Source organism: Rhinolophus sinicus, chromosome 13 (genome assembly GCF_057876585.1).
Source record: "Rhinolophus sinicus isolate RSI-liver-muscle chromosome 13, RSI-T2T, whole genome shotgun sequence".
NCBI classification, from domain to species: domain Eukaryota; kingdom Metazoa; phylum Chordata; class Mammalia; order Chiroptera; family Rhinolophidae; genus Rhinolophus; species Rhinolophus sinicus.
This window is the reverse complement of record NC_142513.1, coordinates 37,167,163-37,186,547: the sequence shown is the minus strand read 5'-3', so window position 1 is coordinate 37,186,547 and position 19,385 is coordinate 37,167,163. Positions and strand designations below refer to the sequence as shown.

The window sequence follows — 19,385 nt, the reverse complement described above, 5'->3', positions numbered from 1 at the left end:
GAATAAGGTCCTGGCTCAAATATCTCTTCTTCAGAGAAGACTTCATCATACTACTCTGGTTTTCTGGCATCATAGCATTTACCGTGACTGAGTTTATATGTGTGTGAACATGCCTGTGTGTGTGCATATGAACGTATTGTTTTGTGTGTGTTGGTTTTTTTTATTCATTCATTGTTTTTTCCCATTAGAAAATAAGTTCAGTGAAGGTGGGACCTTGTCTACCTTGCTGACTGTATTCCTAGAGCTTATGTCAGTGCCTGTAGTAGGGATGAGTAGATATTTAATGAATGAATAATGACAACAAGTGACATTTCTCTATCAGTCAGTAATTTAGAGATGATTCTGTTGGTATCATTAGTCATGATTATGTATACACCCAAGATGCGTTTTTACTATTTACTGTGTTACCAGTAACACAGTAAATAGAAGCTTCTGGTAACTGCTTTCATTAGTCCAATTTACATTCCTTCCACTCTCCCTTGCACAAGTTTATTGACTCTCCAGTGTATGTTTTAAAAAATGATAATGTTTTATTGCTGCCAGCAGGAGTGGCCTGCATGGGGCAGTGGGTGTGCTGGGCTCAGGGTATGTGTGGTCTGTGAGGAAATTATGGTGATTGAGAGGCTGGAAGAAAAAGGGTGGTCTGGAGGCCAGCTCCAGGGACTCCTCAGTCACACTTCTGGGAACTGGTAAAGGAGTCATGGCAAGCTACTACCGCCATGCTGCCAATAAGATTAAGAAATTTTTGGAAATCTAGCTGCCCACCTAGTTGACGTCCAGTTTCTTTATCATGTGTCCTTCTGGTTCTTTGTGAAGGCAGCCAGTTCTGTATTCATGGAGCTTAGGAACTCAGTCTTGGAGAGACTGCACTTGTTACAGTCCTTTCCAGCACAATTCTGGAAAACAGCAGTCAGAGACTGCTCCATCTCTGTAGGGCTGGCCATTTTTGTTGCATCGGAGCGGAGTGAGGCATGGAGGCTGTGAGCAGGGACTGGCGTGGCGAGCTCCATATGAATGTAGTTTTGTTTGTTCACTTGTTTATTGTCTCTCTCTTTGCATGTAAACTCCATGAGAACCAGTTACTTTGTTGGTCTTGTTCGTGGCTCTTTCTCAGGACCTAGAACCATGCCCAGCAGGGATGGGTACTCAGAAAATATTTGTTGCCTTAATAACTGCCACGCCCCCACTCCCAGTCTTTCAGTTGGTGGGTGCTTGTAAGGAATTAGGAATCCATAGCCCAGCAGTTGTAGGATGTCTTGCGTTGTTCCCTATGAGGAGGAAAAGAGAATTTTGATGCTCTTCCTGTTGGATGTTAGGAAGAAGGGAGAGATGGAAGAGGGCTGAGGAAGAGCCTGGGTAAAGAGTGACAACTTCACTGCTTTCCCTGTGTATTAAGTTAATGATACATGAATTACACATCCAATCCTCATTATATGTAATTCTTAGGGTTAGAGAATTAGAGGTATACCACACTTACTGTATTTAAATCATGCGTAGTTTATGGGACTCTTGTTCCTTTCTTTAGAAAAGCTGTTTATAAAAATTTTCTATCTTGAAATAATGTTAGACCTGTAGTAAAGTTTCCATACATACTTCACTCTACTGCCCCTAATATTAACATCTTACATAATAACCATGGTAGTTACCAAAACCAGTAAATTAACATTGGTACATTACCATTAACTATAATTTTTTTCTCTAGTGTCCTTTTCCTGTCCTAGGATTCAGTCCAGTATTCCCATTGCTGGTAGCTGTCATGTCCCCTTAATGTCTTCTGCTCTGTGACAGTTCTCAGTCCCAGAGGAGTGCCAGTTGTTTTGTAAAATGGCCCTCAATTTGGGTTTTCTGATGTTGTATCATGATTAAATTTAAGTTATGCAATTTTGGCAAGAATACCACATTTTGGCAAGAATATTGTGCGCTTCACAGACATATCAAGGGGTACATGATGTTATTATGTTTTATTATTGGTGATATTGACCGTGATCAATTGGTTAAGGTGGTGTCTGCAGGATTTCTCCTCTAATGCTATATTTTTTTCTCTTTGTAATTATTAAATATCTTCAGGAGACACATTGCAGGAAGTTTTTGGCCTCAGTTTGCAAGAGAATTTTCCCTCATGGGAACACATTTCAGATTTTCTAATAAAAGTTATTGTGCATGTAAGATTAATTTAAAACTTTTTTCCCTCTGACTTATAGTGAAAAAGGATTTTAATATCATTTAAAATGAAGGACATTTGTGTTTTAGACTGCTGAAGATGTTTGTACAGCACTGTGTATCCACAGTAAGACAATTATCAGCTCAGTGCATGCTGATATTTTCTACCCTCCACTATGTCATTAAAAAAGAAAAGGTGGTTGTTATGCACTAAATTGATGTTATGATCTGTAGTTTGAAAAACACTAGTGTAGTGAGTTTATTATTCAGAGCAGAAGTTGGTAAAATCTGTTTTTGTTACATGAGAGGACATTGAAATTAGGATGCCATTAGAGTTGTGGGGACAGAGTCCCAGAGAGCACTTTCCAGGCTCTCGGCCTCATGTGGAAAGGTGCTGGCTCAGGTAGTAGATGGCCATTAACTGTGGCTAATTGACCCTCAGCTGTTACCAGTTAGCCAATTAGCCACTGATATAACTGCTGGGGCTGCACTGGTTGGAGAGTCCAGTCGAGTGAGTCGGCCAGTTGGCAGGCAGAGAAGTGGACGGCAGGTTGTAGGTCGTGTGGCTTCTGCCTCTAGTGACACTATAGTGCCACCAGTGAGACTATAGTGGTGAGACTCCCCTACCTATGGCTCCGTGGGTGTTCCTTTTTGGCCTAGCCATATCCTGCGTTCTTATGTGGGGAGCAGGACTAGAGACCCCGCAGGCCGCCCTGCACGACAAATGGTGCAGCCAGCATGGTCTCCCGCAGGACAAGAGTGAAAGTGAATTCTGTTTTCTCTTGGAAGGGGGTGGGGTGTTGTAGGTGGGCAGAGGGGAAAACGCAGGATCCCAAGAGGCTAAATAAAGCTTTGAATGAGAAATTGAAACCTTTAAGAGTCTAGGATTCTGAACCCCCCATGGGATGTGCACTCTCATAGGCTTTCTTTTTTGAGCCCTGGTGACCTCCCTCATAGTCTCTCACCTGGTTGTACCTGCTGATTCTTGTTTTCAGAGTTTTGTTAACAGAGTCTGTGCCATCCTAGTGGTTCTACTTGGAAATTCTGCTTGGAGCAGAGGTAAATCACTTTGTAAACTCCCTTTGAGAGAGACTTAAAATTCCCCAGGGAGTTTTCAAGATACTATGACTCAAGCTGATGGAGATTAGTTCAAAGTGAAAAAAAAATTGCAGAGATGAAGCTTTTAAAAAGATTTTAGTCTGTATTCTTCTTTTTGCTAAAGTTAGTGTTTTCATGTGAGCTGTCTCTGCTTGATCAGATAGAAAGGCAATTGTGAGAAAAATGTCAGTATTGGGCTGGTGCTCACATGTGATTATCCAATTAAGGCACTTTTTCTTTTAAAAAAAAAATATTTTTAAAAATTTCATTTTGAAATAGTCACAAAAAGTTGCAAAAATAGTGCAGAGTTCTCATGCATCTTTCACCAACTGCTCCAAATGTTACAATCTTATATAACTAGAGTATAATTAAAAACCAGGAAGGTAACATTGATACAGCAGTATTTTTTTTCAGATTTCTTAAATTGCCCTAATAATGTCTTTTCTTCTGGTCCAAGATCCCCTCCAAGATCACACAATGTATTTAGTTGTCTTGTAAAACATCTTCTTAATTAAGCTTTTCTTTCTCTTAGGGATCCTTGCCTATACTGATATGACAGTAAGAGTAAGAATAGATAACATTTCCTCCACATTATCTGAATTCATTCAAAAGATTGAGGAATTATTCCTTCTGGTTTCCTTTATCGGAATATAGACAGGTACACTGAGCTGTTAAAACCTTGGTTGGATTAATAGTTTAGTTCCACATGTCAAATAAAAAGGACATGGTGGGGACCTTTAATCCTTGATGAGGCACAAAGGGTTGGAGGAAGGCAGGTCTCAGTGGTGTGTCAAGCATTGGACAGGGGCCACCAGCGTAACGCCTGCAGGGACCAGGCAGGCCTGCAGGAATCCACATTAGAAACAGCACAGAGGAGAGGATGAGTAGCCACAGATGCTCAGTTTCTGAGTCAGGGAGGAAATCGTGTGTGGAGAGGCACTTGCTAACTTCTGTAACAAATTTGCCCCTACATTTTAATGGCGTAGCGCTAGAGTCACCAAAGAAGCTTATCTTTTGCTCAGTAAGAAGTCACTGATGCAGTTTCCAGTCAGCAGGTGGCTTTTCCCCTGTATCCTGGAGCCTCCACTCTCTGGGGCCTCAGTGTCATCTCTCCAGCCAGTGGAAGGGAGCCGGGGGGTGGGGAAGGTGCACTGCTTCTGGGCTGCCGTGGTGTGAAAGAGACACATCACTAGTGCTTACCTTCCATTGGTCGCATGCCTAAACCTGGATGCAAGGAATTCTGGGAACTGTACTTAACTGGCTGGGAAACCACTTTCCAGTGACAATTGCATACCTTAAAAGGAAGTTCTTTCTACTGCACCCTATGTCTGGAGAGATGACGTTTCTCCATTCCACCAGTGACGCCATGCAGGGCCTTTGCACTCGCCGTTCCATCTGCTGGAGGTGTGGAAACCCAGATGTCCATACATCTCACTTCTTCTTTCCTTAGAGCTTTTGCTCAAATGTTACCCCTCAGTTATCCCATTGAAACTAGCATCCCCCAGCCCTGATATTTCCTGTCTTCCTTCTGTATTTTCTCTCTTTATAGCACTTACCACAACTCGGCCTACTATGTATTTGCCTTATTTTATTGACTTACTGTCTGAATCCCTCCATGAGGACAGGGGCCATTTCTATTTTGTTCTTGGATACGTTCCTTGTGCTTGGAATGTCACAAGTGTTCAGGTGTTAAATAAGAATGGGAACCTAGACTGTTATAATCCCTACAGTTTCAAATGTTGACAAGGATTATAGCTAAGACATATAAGCAAACAGATACTGTGCAAGTCAGGCAGACCATGTCTGTTTCTGTGGTGCTGGCTGCCATTCTGGGCTTTGGGTGGAGGGAAGACAGGGGTTTGCTTTGTAGGTCTGCCAGCTGCTCGTTGTGTTGGCTGGGTGTGTCATTTCACTTCTCTGGGCCTCAGATCCTTCTCTAACAAGAGACTAATAGTTCCCCTCATCTTCCTTCTCTTCCTGTATTACTACGATGATTAAATAAGGTAGATCATACATTAAAAACACCTGATGTACCATTGATGCTCGGTGAATGGTTGCTGAATTATTGGACTTACTGAGTGTCTACCTGTCTGGACCCTGTGCTAGGTGCTGGGGGAACAAGTGCCACGTGGCACAATCTTAAAAAGCTTCTGGGAAGAGGGGAGGCTTGATTTGTACTTTGCAAGATGGGAAGGAATCATAGTAGGGGAAAGTTCTTCCAATCATTAAGTATTTGTTGAGTACTTTTATGTAGAGGTTTCTGTTCAAGGTTTTGAGATTCATTGGTGAACAGGCCAGATACAGTGGCTACCCTCAGGGAGCTTATATTCTAGTATACTGCTGTCTAATAGAAATGTAATATGAGCCACATATATATGTAACTTAGAATTTTCTGAGAGCCACATTAAAAAGTAAAAAGAAATAGATGAAATTAAGTTTAATAATCTATGTCATTTAACCCAGTTTATTCAAAATGTTATTTCGACATGCAATCAATAGAATATTTTACATTCTTTTTCTTTCTTTCTTTCTTTTTTTTTGTAGTAAGTCTTTGAAATCTGGCATATATTTTACACTTACAGCACAACTCAGTTTGGACTAGTTACATTTCAAGTGCTCAGTAGCCACGTGTGGCTAGTAGCTGCTGATTGGACAGCACAGGTCTGGTGAGGAAACAATAGATCATCTGTAAAGGCAAATAGTTGAAAGTTCAATAAAGAAAGTACAGCAGAGTGAAGGGATAGATAACTATAGAAAACAGTGGTTAGGGGAGGACTGTCTGTGCAGCTGAAAGTAGGTGATGAGCTATGGGAATATCTGGGAAGAATGTTTTAGGCAGAAGGAACAGAGGTACAAAGGCCCTAGGGCACAAGTGAGCCTGCACTGTACAGTGTATACAGGAAGCCAGGGTGTCCTGGGTGCAGTGAGGGAGGGGAAGTGTGGTGGGTCATGTAGGGCCCAGTAAGCCATGGTAAGGGTGCAGTCTTTATACTAAGTGTGGCTCGGGCCATTGGGAATGGAAGGGAATGGGAGTGGGCTGATCTGACTTACGTTGGGCTGCTGTTGGAGCACGGACTCTGAGGAGGCACGGATAGAGGCAGGTGATTTGACAAGAGGCCTGAATATATATGATCATGATTATCCACATGATCATTCACCCCGCAAGCATTGATTGACAGCCCATGAAGTGCCAACCATCCTTTTAGGCATCACGGGCACCAATGGACATGGTCTTTGTCCTTAGGAAGCGCAGGCTAGTAAGTGAGTAACCAGCTGGTTCACAACTGAAAGGTTGAGTAGAGGAGCAGTGGAGAAGGCAGGGAGCTATTCTGTTGTGGAGGCAGGTGTGCTGCCACCTGGCTCTGCTTTTTTCCCTTGCTGGGCTAATCACCAGGCTAGTGTATCAGGTTAAAGAGCTTGTGCTTAAGTGACCTGTGGGATCCTTGTACCGTGTTTCCCCGAAAATAAGACCTAACCGGAAAATAAGCCCTCATGATTTTTCAGGATGGTATACCCAGAAAATAAGCCCTAATGCATCTTTTGGAGCAAAAATTAATATAAGACCTGGTCTTATTTTCGGGGAAACACGGTAGCACTGAGATCAACAGCTTTTATTCTGTTGGCAGTGGACAGCTACTGAAGGTACGTTGGGGAGATGGAGGCTGATATTCAGTGTGATAGTCAGTGGACCAGTGTTGGAAGAAGGAGGATGGTGAGAAGGAGAGGTCATAACTCTCCAAAGGCAGGCTTTTCCTCAAGGGAACCTTATTTTCAGTGGTAACTTAGCTTGCACTTTTTATTAACAAGTAGTTTTCAGATTTTCTGTTCTTTCTGATGACTAAGAAATTAATTAAAGAATCAACAGGAGGAATTCATTCCTCCTTCCCTGAAATATAAATGCTTATGGACTGATTTGATTGTCTCTAATTTGATCTTCGCTGGAATTTCTCTCTTTTTCAATTTTGAAGAGTCAGAGGATTTTGTGGTTATTTTTGCTTTTGCCATCTTTCCTTTTATTCTCCTCTGACTTTTGAAAGGTAGCTATTGCTAATCAGCCCTGGATAAATCTGATTTATTTTCTGTACCATCTTCCTTAGCCTTTGGGGCATGTTTGTAGTTATTGATTTGTCATTTCTTATTCATTCATTCATTCATCCATTCAGCAGACATTAAGTGCTTTCTGCATATGAGAAATTGCCCCCCCGCCCCCCCTTTTTCTAATGAAAGCTTTTCCTTGGAAGGATGCCTTTGGATTGTGGTTTGATGAAATTAATGAGGCAGAGATTTTGCTGCCCCATAAGCCCGAACTTGCATACAGTGCTCATTAGAGTGAAAGTGTGTGTGTGTGTGATAGAGGCAAAGATGTGGGAGTGTAAGTGAATCAGATAGTCTTAGGATTGCATCGTGGCATTGCCACTACCTGCATGGTTTTGGAAAGGATGTTTTAGTTTTCTGATCTCTTCATTCCTCATCTGTACAACAGGGATAATAATACCTTATTCATAAGGTTATTTTGATGGTTTAAAGAATTAATGGCTGTAAAGTGCTTGCACAGAGTAGGTGCAATAGATGGTAAGTATTATGATTTTGTTTTGTACCTCTTAGGATATTACATGAATATTATGATGATGGAGCAGAATCTTGCATAACTCAGTAATGAGTGGCAGAGTCCACTAGTTACCAAATGTTAGGTTCTGCTGTGTAGATGCTAAAGTCCAGAGGTGTTTGGAGATAGGAAGATCAAGGTGAGCTCAAGTCTACAGTCAACGTGTAATGGTGGAAGTTAGGCTTGAAGTCTGAGTTGGCTTAGCTTGGTGAAGAGCAGACATTTTCCTGGTGACCTTGACATTTGTCCACACATCTAACTTTTATTGAACCCTTTTTGGGGCAGAGATGACTGAGGGCATGATCCCTATTCTCTAGTACCGTGATGTAGGGGGAGCAACAGAATCAAAGAGACCCTCACAAGTTCTGTGGGCAATAATGGTGCACTCCAGGCATGGCAGCTTGGGGATGGGGAACTGTTGAGAGGATCTCCTTCTGAGGACTAAGAGGAAATCCTAGAGGATGTCATGACTGAGGGCAGGACTCTGAAGGGTGAGTCAGCCACAGGCAAGGTGAGCAATACCATTTTAAGCAGGAAGGGTACAGAGCATCTAAACTGTGCAGCATTATTAGGGATCTGCAAAATATTACAGCATGGCTGAAACCAGATGGCTGGTGAGAGTGGGGACTGGAGAAGTGGGAGGTTCAGGTTATGGGGTTGTCTGGTTTGACCAGTTGTACAGTTTGAACTTTATTATTGTTTCTTCCTATCTATTATTCTAAAAGTGATTTAACTTTAAGCTGATTCTATAGCTGATTCAAATGGGTGTAATGTGACAAGATTTGTGTATTAGAAAGCTGTGGAGTGAGACAACTGTCAGAACTATTTGGGAGGCCATCAGATATGACTGGTCAAAGAAGGGCCTGAACTAGTTAGTGCACTGCAGTTGGAGTGGATCCACTCTCCCACTCACCTACTCAGGTACCATCCAACCAGCAAATCAGTGATTTATCCATCCACCCACCCATCCTTATTGTCTACCCACTCGACTATCTACTCATCTACCCAACTGCTGACCCACCCAGCCAACCAGTGCTTGTCCAATCACCACACCCCATCACTCACCCACCCACCAAACCAACCAACCAACGAACCAACCAGCAATCTACTCATCATTTATTAGGCTCCTGCTGTGTTTCAGGCTCTGTGGCAGTTGCTTGGGATAGTGTGGTAAGCAAGGCCAGCACATTCCAGCTCTTCTGGAGCTTGTGATCTAGTTAGGAGGCAAGCATGAAATTAATACAAATGGGTGTTTGTTTAAAAGTAGAGGTAAGTGTTCTGGAAAACAAGAAGAAAACTTCTACAAGAATCTATAATAGACGTAGCTAGGGAGAAGGGCCCAGGAAATCTGCCTGGAGGAAGGACAGCCAAGCTGAATTCTGAAGGATTCAAGAGATGCTTAATAGAGTTAATAGTGACTCACAAGATGGAGGTGGGGGGGAAGAAATGGGTGACAATTCCTGGGTGGCTGGGGGATGGGCTGGGTAACATTGTCTTTGGCCAATTTTTAAACAATCAGAATGTATAATAGTATTATTCATTATACCAAACACACTGTACAGACCTGTGGGAGGAACTGGTGTGGAGTCACGGACTTGTTGTGATGGTCCTGGCTCTCTCATTTGATGCTTCCCCCAAATCTGTTTCTTTTTCTTGTTAGCCGAGAGAGAGAGTGACCCCTGGGCACCGCTTCTTTACATCTTTTATTTATCATAGACCATGAGCTAGACATCAGTCTGTTAATAGAAAGAGTTCCATCGACCCAGCATTGATTGATCATTTGCAGAGTGTTTAAATGTTGCTGGGGATGTGCCAGGCCTGTGCTAGACCAGCAGTTCTCAAACTGTTTGGTTTTGGGGACCCGTACACTCTTAAAAATAATTGACCCCAAAAAGCTCTTGCTTTTGTGGGTTATATCAATATATATTTTCCACATTAGAAGTTAAAACAGAAAAAAATTAGTATGTGGGAATACGTAAGCACACATTCCGTTAGCCGTCAGGATGATTTGTCATTACACTCTTGTAGTGTCTGGAAAATTCCACTGTGCACTCATGAGAGAATGAGAGTGAAAAAGGTAGATAACATCCTGGTATTGTTGTGAAAATAGTTTTGACCTTGCAGAGTCCCCCCAAACCTTTAAAAGCCACTGGGCTGCATGTTGGGGATACAGTGGTACACAAGTCAGGCACAGCCGTTGGCTCTGTTGGACCAGGTCTCGTACCATGGACGCCTGTGGTAAGAGCTGGAGTGTAACTCAGACTTGGGGCATCAAGGAAGGTGTTTGGAGGGAGAGACACGTCACCCAGACCATCAGCCAGGGAAGAGGAGTGTAGCAGGTAGAGGGAACAGCATGTGCGAGGCCCAGAGGCCTCATGAGATGAACTAAAAGGAGTTCAACAGGCTATGTGTTAATATTGTCTCTGCTAGAATGATACCAACAGTTTGCTTTCTCTGTGTGGCTTCCGTGTGATGTGATTTTATCTGCTTTTTTGCTTACAGAGCTGTTCTGAAGTCCCTTCCCTGGGTGACTTGTAGAAAGCTTAGGGTCTTGTTTCTTTGCCACTCCTGTTGGAGAGCTTCCTGTTTCAGGTGCTGAACTGGGTTTGTCAAGTTTTGGAAATGCACGAAGGGGCTTAGAGGAAGTGGCAGTGTGCAGGCAAGTAGAGGCTGAATTAAACGCATGACTAATCATTAAAGAACGGAAAGGTGACACTTGAGAGTTGAGGACTTGAGTGAAACTAAGTAGAACTGCTTATTTGATGTCATATTGTTATCGCAAGATCAGGCCTCTGGCCTCAGACAGTGAGTCCCTTTACATTATGTGCTGGCTCTCCCCCTCCTCCTTTCCTCTTTGAAATGAGGTCCAAATTAGAGGTGTAAGTATTATGGCAGGTGCACCTTGAGCCTTCCTTTGCCCTCATATGGCTGTCGTAGGAGGGAGCCTGCGTTATTGTGCATAGACTATTTGGTCAGTTGAGCCACAGAAATGAGGCCAGACCTGTTTTTCTCTTTGTCTGTTTTATTGCAAAGAACATGGTGATATCAGAGGGCTTTCTTACCTCAGGCCCTTCTGGCTTGATTATAAGGTTATTTCTTTTATTTCTCCCTATAAATTGTGGTATACATTCAATTTCAATGAATCTGGGATGGCTGAATTCTTAAGTGTTAAGCACCTGGTAATAGTGCCCCTGTATTATAGCTCTGGGGAATGACTGCTTCAGTCTTCAAAGTTGCACACTTGGAGGGCATCAGGAGGTGAAAATACTGTCTCGGAGTCAGAGGGATTGTACATTAGGGCCATCTAGCCCATGCTGAAAAGACAGAAGGGTGTGAGAAAGCCCCTCACTGGTGGTTTCTTTAATAAATCCTAAATAAGAAATTAGAAAACCTGAACAAATAAAACCTTATTTGCTCCTAGCAGGGTTAAATCATTTCAAGTTTGTTAAAAGACAGCTTGATTAGTTTCATCACCTCAGACAGTTTTTTCATTGCTCATTCTCCCTTGGAGGCACTAGGGGTGGCAGAAGAAGATAAAATCTAGCAGAAAGTGCATGAAATCTAAGATCCTTTGCTGCCAATTAGTCATTTAAAAAAGATTTTTGCTGTTAAATGCATAATCCCTTCTCTGAAGTCTCTCTATTTCCTAGGAGGGAGTGGGGGTGGGGTCTCAGCTCCATGTCTGAGGAGTGGGGCGGAGCAGCTGACCTGCATGAGCCGGGTGGGACTGTGGCTTGAAGCTGCCGTGCTGTCCTGTGGAATGCAGACACAGAGTGCCATGTCGTCCCATATTTCCAGAGAAGTCAGAAACCCAGATTTTTATGTAAAATCTTCTGATTGTTAAAGTACTGGCAAATAATTACAGATGTTTTAGAACACAGAGTGTACCAGTCCTAGACCTGGATGCCATCGTAAAACTTCTGGATTAGAATGAATGTTTAAAACTCTCCTTTATTTGCTTGTTTACAACTCTTTATTTTCTGTAGACCATTTCCCCTTATCACTTTCCTACAATATCAGTGCTTTCAATATTTTGGGGAGGTATCATCTTTGAGTGCTCTTTGCTCATTACACAGTTGTGCCCCAGTATCTTTGAATTTCACTGAGTGCTTACAGAGACTGGTCCTGTCCTGGTAGCCACAAAGATGAGGAAAGGAGGGTCATGGGAGATGGGGTCTCCTACAAGATATGATATAGCTCTAAAGGGGCTTCTGCGAACTGTGCTGGTAATTCGAAGTAAGGACAGCCCTTGGGGCGCCTGTGTAAGCTTTGTTTTCACTGTGCACTTCACATCGCTCCTCCGAATCTTCTAGCCCCCTGTGAGGTAGGGAGAGCGGGCAGGGCTCGTCCTGATTTTACGGATGGGTAGACAGGCTCAGTGGTCATCAAAGCGCTGGTCAGTTAGAGATCCAGGGTCTCAGCCTGGCTCTTCAGGCTCTGACATGCTTGGCCACGATGCTCTGGTTCTGTGCACACTGCCTGCCTGTGCGTGGCAGCCTTTTCTTCTTTGCGGACGGTTTGGGTGGTCTGCCTGTTCTTTTCGCCTCTCTCGCATCCTGCTTCGCCCAGCTCCATGTTTTCTTTTCTCCTCTGGGCTATGGTAGTGACAGGTGATTATGCAGGAGTCCCACGTTGTCCCTCTGAGACATTTAGCGGTTGTTAAAAAACAAAATTCAACTGTATAAATTTAAAGATCTTGGGCTTTGTTTACCAATTCATGAATTGGACAGCATCCCATCTCAGAAATAGAAAGGATCTCCAAAGAGCTGTACCAAATGGAAGGCTTTTATAGATAGAAAGGGGTGGGACAAGGAAGCTACTACCGTGTTTCCCCGAAAATACGATCTAGCCGGACAGTCAGCACTAATTTGCCCTTTGGGTCAAAAATTAATATCAGACCAAGTTTTATTTTACTATAGTATAAGACCGGGTCTCATATAATATGATATGATATGATATGGTATGTAATATAATATCAGGTCTTATATTAATTTTTGCTCCAAAAGACGCATTAGAGCTGATTATCCAGCTAGGTCTTATTTTCGGGGAAACAGGGTAGCAGTTGTTTCAGGCACCTGTCACCTTTCCTTAGAGGGCAGAGGGTTTTGCCGTTAGGTACCTTACTAGTGTTGACTAGGAAACTCCAGATTGACTGGTTTAAGACCCCATTTCTGGGAGAGGTTGACATTGCACTTAGGTTAGGTATTAAAAGCCTTGGTTTGCTGACCTGGGACTTAGCACAAGTGACTCTGTTTTGTGCCTGTTGTTTCTCTTTTTAACATGGGGAAATAGAGAAACTAGGAGTGAGCATTGCAAGCCTACCCTAGGGGAGGGAAGGAAACGAGAGGCCAGGCACAGTGCAGGACAGCATGCATTACATGTCTTTGGATTGAGCGTTCAGTACATAGTCAGAATAACCGAACAGAATTCGCAAGTATTTGAAAATAAGTGAAAGAATTTTGGTGTTTCTGATATTCTTATCTTTTTAATGAACTGTGGCCTCTGGATTGTGTTGATGAAGGTAAAGCATTTCATAGACAAAACTTATGAAGATTAACTATATGATGGTTCATTACGTTTTTTGAGATGTGGCTGGAAATTTTGGCAAAATGTATTTTCTGTATTCCCTCCATTTCTACCCATTTTGGGAAAGCACTGGAAAGGTTTTGTTAAGTGAATCTTCTTATCAGAATGTAAGCTCCCGGACAGCAGGACTTGTCAATTTTGTTGGCTGGTGCCTCAAACAGTAGAGGCATGATTAGCATTTGTTGAATAAATGGATGGATCTTGGATTTGTGATGGAAATGAGTACATTTATTGTCTGCTGTGTGCTTGGCCTGGTGTCACCTGCTTTCTTCTATCACATCTTTCAGCAAAAAGTTTTACTTCTGGGTAGCTCAGTACCCAGAGCAATCAGTACTTTTTAGCAACTGGTTATGATAGGTTTTATTCACCTATTACGCAGGGGAGGAAACCAAAACTCAGCAAAGTTAAATAAGGTGCAAAAGTCACAGAGCTACCGTGAGTTTGAACCCCGAAGCCCAGTACTTCATCCCCACAATTATTATACCACTGTGCTCGGCAACATCAGTTGAAAAAGCTACACAAGACTAAGGTAGCATCTTATTCCACTCTGACTCGAAATGAAGTCTTTTGAAGAAAAAGTCCTGCGGTTTAGTATTTTGAAGCATACCTTTCTCCTATCTGGTATATTAGCTGCCAATATTGTAAAAGGAACCAATCTTCTTTTTTATAGGTCAGCTATGTATAGTTTTTTTCAAAAGCTGCCACTGAGAACATTTTTCTAAAACAGATAAATCTGGAAAGAGGGTTGTAGTAATGGTGTGGGTAGAGAGCAGAGAACGCTTGTTTCTTTGTGTTTCATGATGCTACAGCACTAAGCTAGAATATCTTGGGGCATTCAATAGTTGGTTTAATGTCTGCACACAGGGAAATAAAAGGATGTGTTAATAAGTGTTCTTATGTTCTCAATGTTTGTACTTACACCACCCCTTTTAAACTTCCACTTTCTGTTTATGAATATGTTGCTTGTGTGTGTTGGAGAAACGTAACAAAGAAGTTCGGCCGTGTACACATCCTTTATTTCCTCTTTCCTGTGTTGCACAAGAGGCAGACTTTCTCTATGCCTTTGTCCTGGAGTCAGAGTCGTAGCTGTGGGTCTGCGCGAGGAGCTGAGCTTTGTTTCTACCTTTGGCGTTAACATCTGCCAGGTTAACTGCTGTTTATGGGGAAAATACATTAGCATTTAAAAATTAAAAATGTAAAGTAAACTCTGAAGCATTAACTTTATTTTAGTACTTGAGTTCAAGAATAGTATCTTGGTTTTAGTTCAACTGTTTCATTCATTCTTTCATTGCTTATTCATTCATTCATCTAAGTGCTTGGCGGTGTGGAAGGACAGTGCCAGGTACTATGGGATATATACAAAAGTAGGGTATTGTCGTTGTTCTCAGGAAGTGTCTAGACTGGTGGGGAAGACAAACATGTAGTTGCCCAACAATAAACAGATAGAATGTGGAAACTGCTGTGGTGTGTTATGGAATATGACACAGAAGGTATGGCTAGGCGAGGTCTGGGAAGGCCTCCTGGAGGAGGAGACATCTTCAAGGGCTTTGGAAGCAAAGTGAGATAGAGGAGAAAAGTACATTCCAGGCAGAGGGACCAGCATGAGGGTCTTTGTGAGTCCTGGAAGAAGGGGTAGTTTGGAATGGGATGGGAGAGCTTGGGTGGCGATGCATCCTGTTTAGAGAGTAATGTACCTATGGATTCCTTAAATGTGCTGACTGGCCCATTGTGTTTCCATGGGAGCCCAAGCTTACTAAACCCCCACCTTTAGGAGGATGCAGCTGAAATCAAGTTAGGGGTGCTGGCTTTGCTCTCAGCAGTTTTCTCTGGCTTTGAAATATTGATTGCTTGCTTAATTCCTCTAACCTTTCACAATGATTACTCTGTAGTAGCAACTCCAAGTAAGTCACTTAATATCCTGGTGCCTCAGTTTCCATCTGTGTCAGACAAGGTCACAGGCTAGGTCTCTTGGTTTCTTCTGAGTTCATCCTCTTCTTGTCAAGTGCTCCATTTCCCTGAGCCACATCTTGGCTCTCAAGCCCTTCACCATCTTGGCCTCAGTTGTCCTCCCTGCAGAGTATCCAAAATTCCCTGTGAAAGTGTCATTACATCTTTTGTCTTGAGCAGAATTTGGCTCTTTATGGTTTTGGGCTTGATTTATGTAATGTTTGAAATTCTTCAGCTTTCTACCAGCTTTTCTCATCTGGGACCAGGCTGCCATGATAGAATTAAGCCTGATGCCCTGAGTGAATTAACTTTACTCCTGTGCTTCTAGAATGGTAGGAGTTATGGACCTTCTTAAGGAGAATTGGGGAAAGAGTTACTTGGTAATGTGTATATTATCCCCACTTCCCATGCCTCCTTTTATTTTACCTCAAACTGGATTGTAATTTTCATGCTGTTTTGCTGCTTGCTCTTTGTCCCCACTTTACAGTGTTTCTCAATGACTTTGGTGTTCTAGAGTTCAGATGAGAAGCCCCAGTTAGAAGCCAACAATGATAACCCAAAAGGCATAGTCCCATTCAGGGTTTTTGTTCTGGAATTGGGGATAGGTGGGTTGGGCCCCATGCGGAGGATGGGATAAGACCACCTAGTGAAGTGCCATCTCAGAGAGAGCTGAAAGCCTTCTAAGCTTCTGCACTCTTGCAGAATTCTAGCTCCTCAGAGCTAAAGAGGTATCACAGACCAACTAGGGCCGTGTCTCCAAGCTTGGTTGGTTATCAGCATCTCCTAGGAGGTTAAATAGACAGATTCCTGCTCCCTATCCTGTGATTCTCATGTGGTAGGTCTGGGCTGGCTCTTCAGACGATTCTGTTGATCAAACAGGGTTTGGGAGTCTGGATCTGGCTTCATTGTTTTTTGGGTACATCTCTACTTGCACTCCTGGCCCAGCATCTCCTGTGTGGCCTCCTCACTGGGCTCCTTGCTCCACTCTCGCCCCTCTGAAGCAGCTAGAGGGATCATTTGAAAATGTAAATGCAATTTTGCCACTCCCCCATACCCGGAACCTGCCTGTGTCCATGACTTCCTATCATATTTTAGTTCCAAAGCCTTAGCCATTGAACCAAGGCCTGTAAGGCCTGATGAAACGTGGCCCCTGCCTCCTTTTCTGGCCTCACCTTCTATTTTGCTTCCCCTCTCCTTTTTACAGTTGCACTGGCCTTATTGCTCTTCCCACAGACCTCTGGCTGGTTCTTGCCCCAGGACCTGTGCACCTGATATTCTCTTTACCTGGAATCTCTTCTCAGATCTTTGCCGTCAGCCCACCTGGGCAGGTCTTTGCCCCCGTGTTTCCCTTGGTGAGGTCTTTTCTGACTACTCGCCTCCCCCGCCTCTGCCCTGATCCTGTCCCTGACACCCTTTCATTTCTTTATAGCACTTACCAGTATCTAAAATATTGTTGCATTTTTTTTCTGACCCCCCTCACTGAAATGTAGACTCCAGGAAGACTCTGTCTGTATTGTTTACTACATTTTCCCTACACTGAGAGTATTATCTGGCAGGTCAGAGGTTCTCACCAGGTAAGGACTTGTCAGTCTCCTACTAAACCTCCTCAGTGACGATTCTGCACATCTCAAAGCAGCTCATTTGTACTGAGATGATTCTGAGTGTTAGGCTATCTTAAACTGGAAACAAAAAAAGTATCTGCTTTTTTCTTGCTCATTGCTCTCGGTTGGGGAGTTGGGGTGGTGGCTGCCACTTGTCAGTATGCCCTACATGCATCGATTTAAGGGGAGTTAGTGTGGTGGACCCTGTGCTTACTGCCCAAATCTTCCTTTGCTGAAGCTTGTTGCCCAACTGATGGAGTGCTGTTGGCATGGCCTTCAGTGTCAGTCCCTTAGTGTCCCAAGGTTACACCCCAATCCCCAGGCAGCCCACATGATGTGACTGACCTGTTCGGGGGTATAAAGACCTGGCCATCTTGGCCCAACCTTGGCAACTCTGAAGGGCCACCGTAGCTCCAGAATTGCCTGTGGGGTGGGTCAAAGCTGTCCTTGGGTCTGTCGTAGCTTCATTGCTCCCTCTGCCCAGTCCTGCTTCTATCTCCTTCTTTCTCCAGATGTTGATCCCAAGGGCACGCCATAATGAGCACCCTGCATGCTAAACTCCCTCAGATTGCCTCCCTCTGGGGGTTCCCAACCTGTAACAGCTGGCTCTTTGCCTCACTTTTTAGGTTTATTACACCCTCTCTAGACCAGGGAAGATAATAAAAGGCTCCGTGTAATAGCTCCCTCCTGCTATAGCAGGGGTCAGTGGAGGATTTCACTTAACATGGGACGCTCATAACATCTGAGACGACAGCATGTGGTCCTTGGCTTGTTCATAGTGACAGCCCATAGGGAATGGAGTGGAAGCTGTGCAGACTCTTCCTGGCTGCCACTCAAGGTTGGCAGTTAGATGTAGGTCACGGTGCTACTGACCTCTAGCTGCCTGCTGTGTGGTGAGGCATCTGTGGAGCTGAAATGAAGTCAGGGTGAGTGCCTGGAAAACCCACTCCAGAGTTTTTTTCAGTATTTGTCTCTCCTGGGTTTTTCTCAAAAACTGAATTGACTGTATTCCATAGGAACAGCTAAAAGTGGTTGGCAGTCCCAGGATCTCTGAGTGCTCAGAACCAACCAGAAGGCAAAGGCAAAGGCAAAGAGCCTTCAGGAGAATAGCCCTCCCTGAGTTTGTTTCCATACTTGGACATAAGCGAGGGGACACCTATTATGAATCCTTTGCTATACCAGTTAGGTGCTGAGGGTTCAGGTGTAATCAAAGACTCTGCTCCGTCACATTCTGGGCTTGAGGAAGGGAGGCTGATACACATGCATCTCACTGGAGGAGCCCGCTCGGTGCACACGTTTGGGTAGGAGACAGTGGCATCAGTGTTAGCAAGCAAAATCAAGTATGAGTGGGTCTCATGCAATGTTTGGGATGTAGGTATACTACAAAGGCATTTATCTGAAATTCAGATTTCATTGGGTGTCCTGTATTTTATCTGGAACTGTAATTAGAAGAGAAAAAGAATAGTGCCATTGGGTTGAGCAGAGAGACTGAGCAATTCATTGAGCAGAGGGGATCAGGAATGCTTTCCTAAAGAGGGGAATCTGGGCCTGGTTTTGAATGTTGAGCACTAGGTAGGAAAGGGGAGTGGCAAATGTAGGCAGTGCGTGGTGATGACCAATGCTGGGGGACGTGAGAAACTGCGAAGTGGAGGTGAGGTGGCTGCTGTACGGTCAGGTCGTCAGGGGCGGAGGGTCAGTATACCAGCCCTCGTTTTCATGCCTTGTAAGGAAGGACTTGGACTTACCCTAGAGCACTGAGAAGCCACCCAAAGTTTTAAGTCAGGGGATTTGTGTCTTTTAATTAACCAAATTTGTGTTAATTATACAAGTCATATTAAATCACGCTAAAACAAACTCCAGCAGCAAAGTGTTCAATTCATTTTCTCATCCCCTGAGGTCCTGCTGTCACTTACTGTCCAGAGGTACCACTGTTAACAGCTTCCTGTTTGTTCTTGCAGAAATATTCAGAGATGTTTTGTGCACCTAGAAGCATACAGGTGCATATTCTGCCTTATTTATCTAACTGCAGACTGGATCGTGGTCGGCACAGTTTTTTGCTACTTGTTCCTTCTCCTACTTACCAGTGTTCCTCGGGCTTCTTTCCATAGTACCCATGGAGGTCACACATTCTTTTTTAAAGCAGAGTTTTTCATTTTTATCTTTGTTGTTCAGTGCCCTGCCACCAAAATGAGGGCAATTAAATATTGGTTCATAGTTTATAAGTTTTAAAGTAAATTTGGGGGATACTGATATACTTCAGAAATCCAGGTGACTAAGTCACTGTTTAGAATCTTCCAAGCTAATGGCTCAGTTTGGAGATCTTAGCACCATCTACTCAGGCAGCTTATCATGGAGTGGCCAAAAATAGCAATGAACAAATGGAATCA

At 43.5% G+C, this 19,385-nt stretch overlaps 1 protein-coding gene and 1 pseudogene across 7 annotated transcripts in view; one reads left to right on the top strand and one right to left on the bottom strand.

Annotated features, from left to right (window-relative positions):
• KIF16B (kinesin family member 16B) overlaps nt 1–19,385 on the top strand; it is a 294,883-nt gene that overhangs the window by 14,798 nt on the left and 260,700 nt on the right. The gene's annotated exons all lie outside the window — the stretch shown is intronic.
• On the bottom strand, nt 482–1,241 carry LOC148756051 (protein S100-A11 pseudogene; annotated as a pseudogene).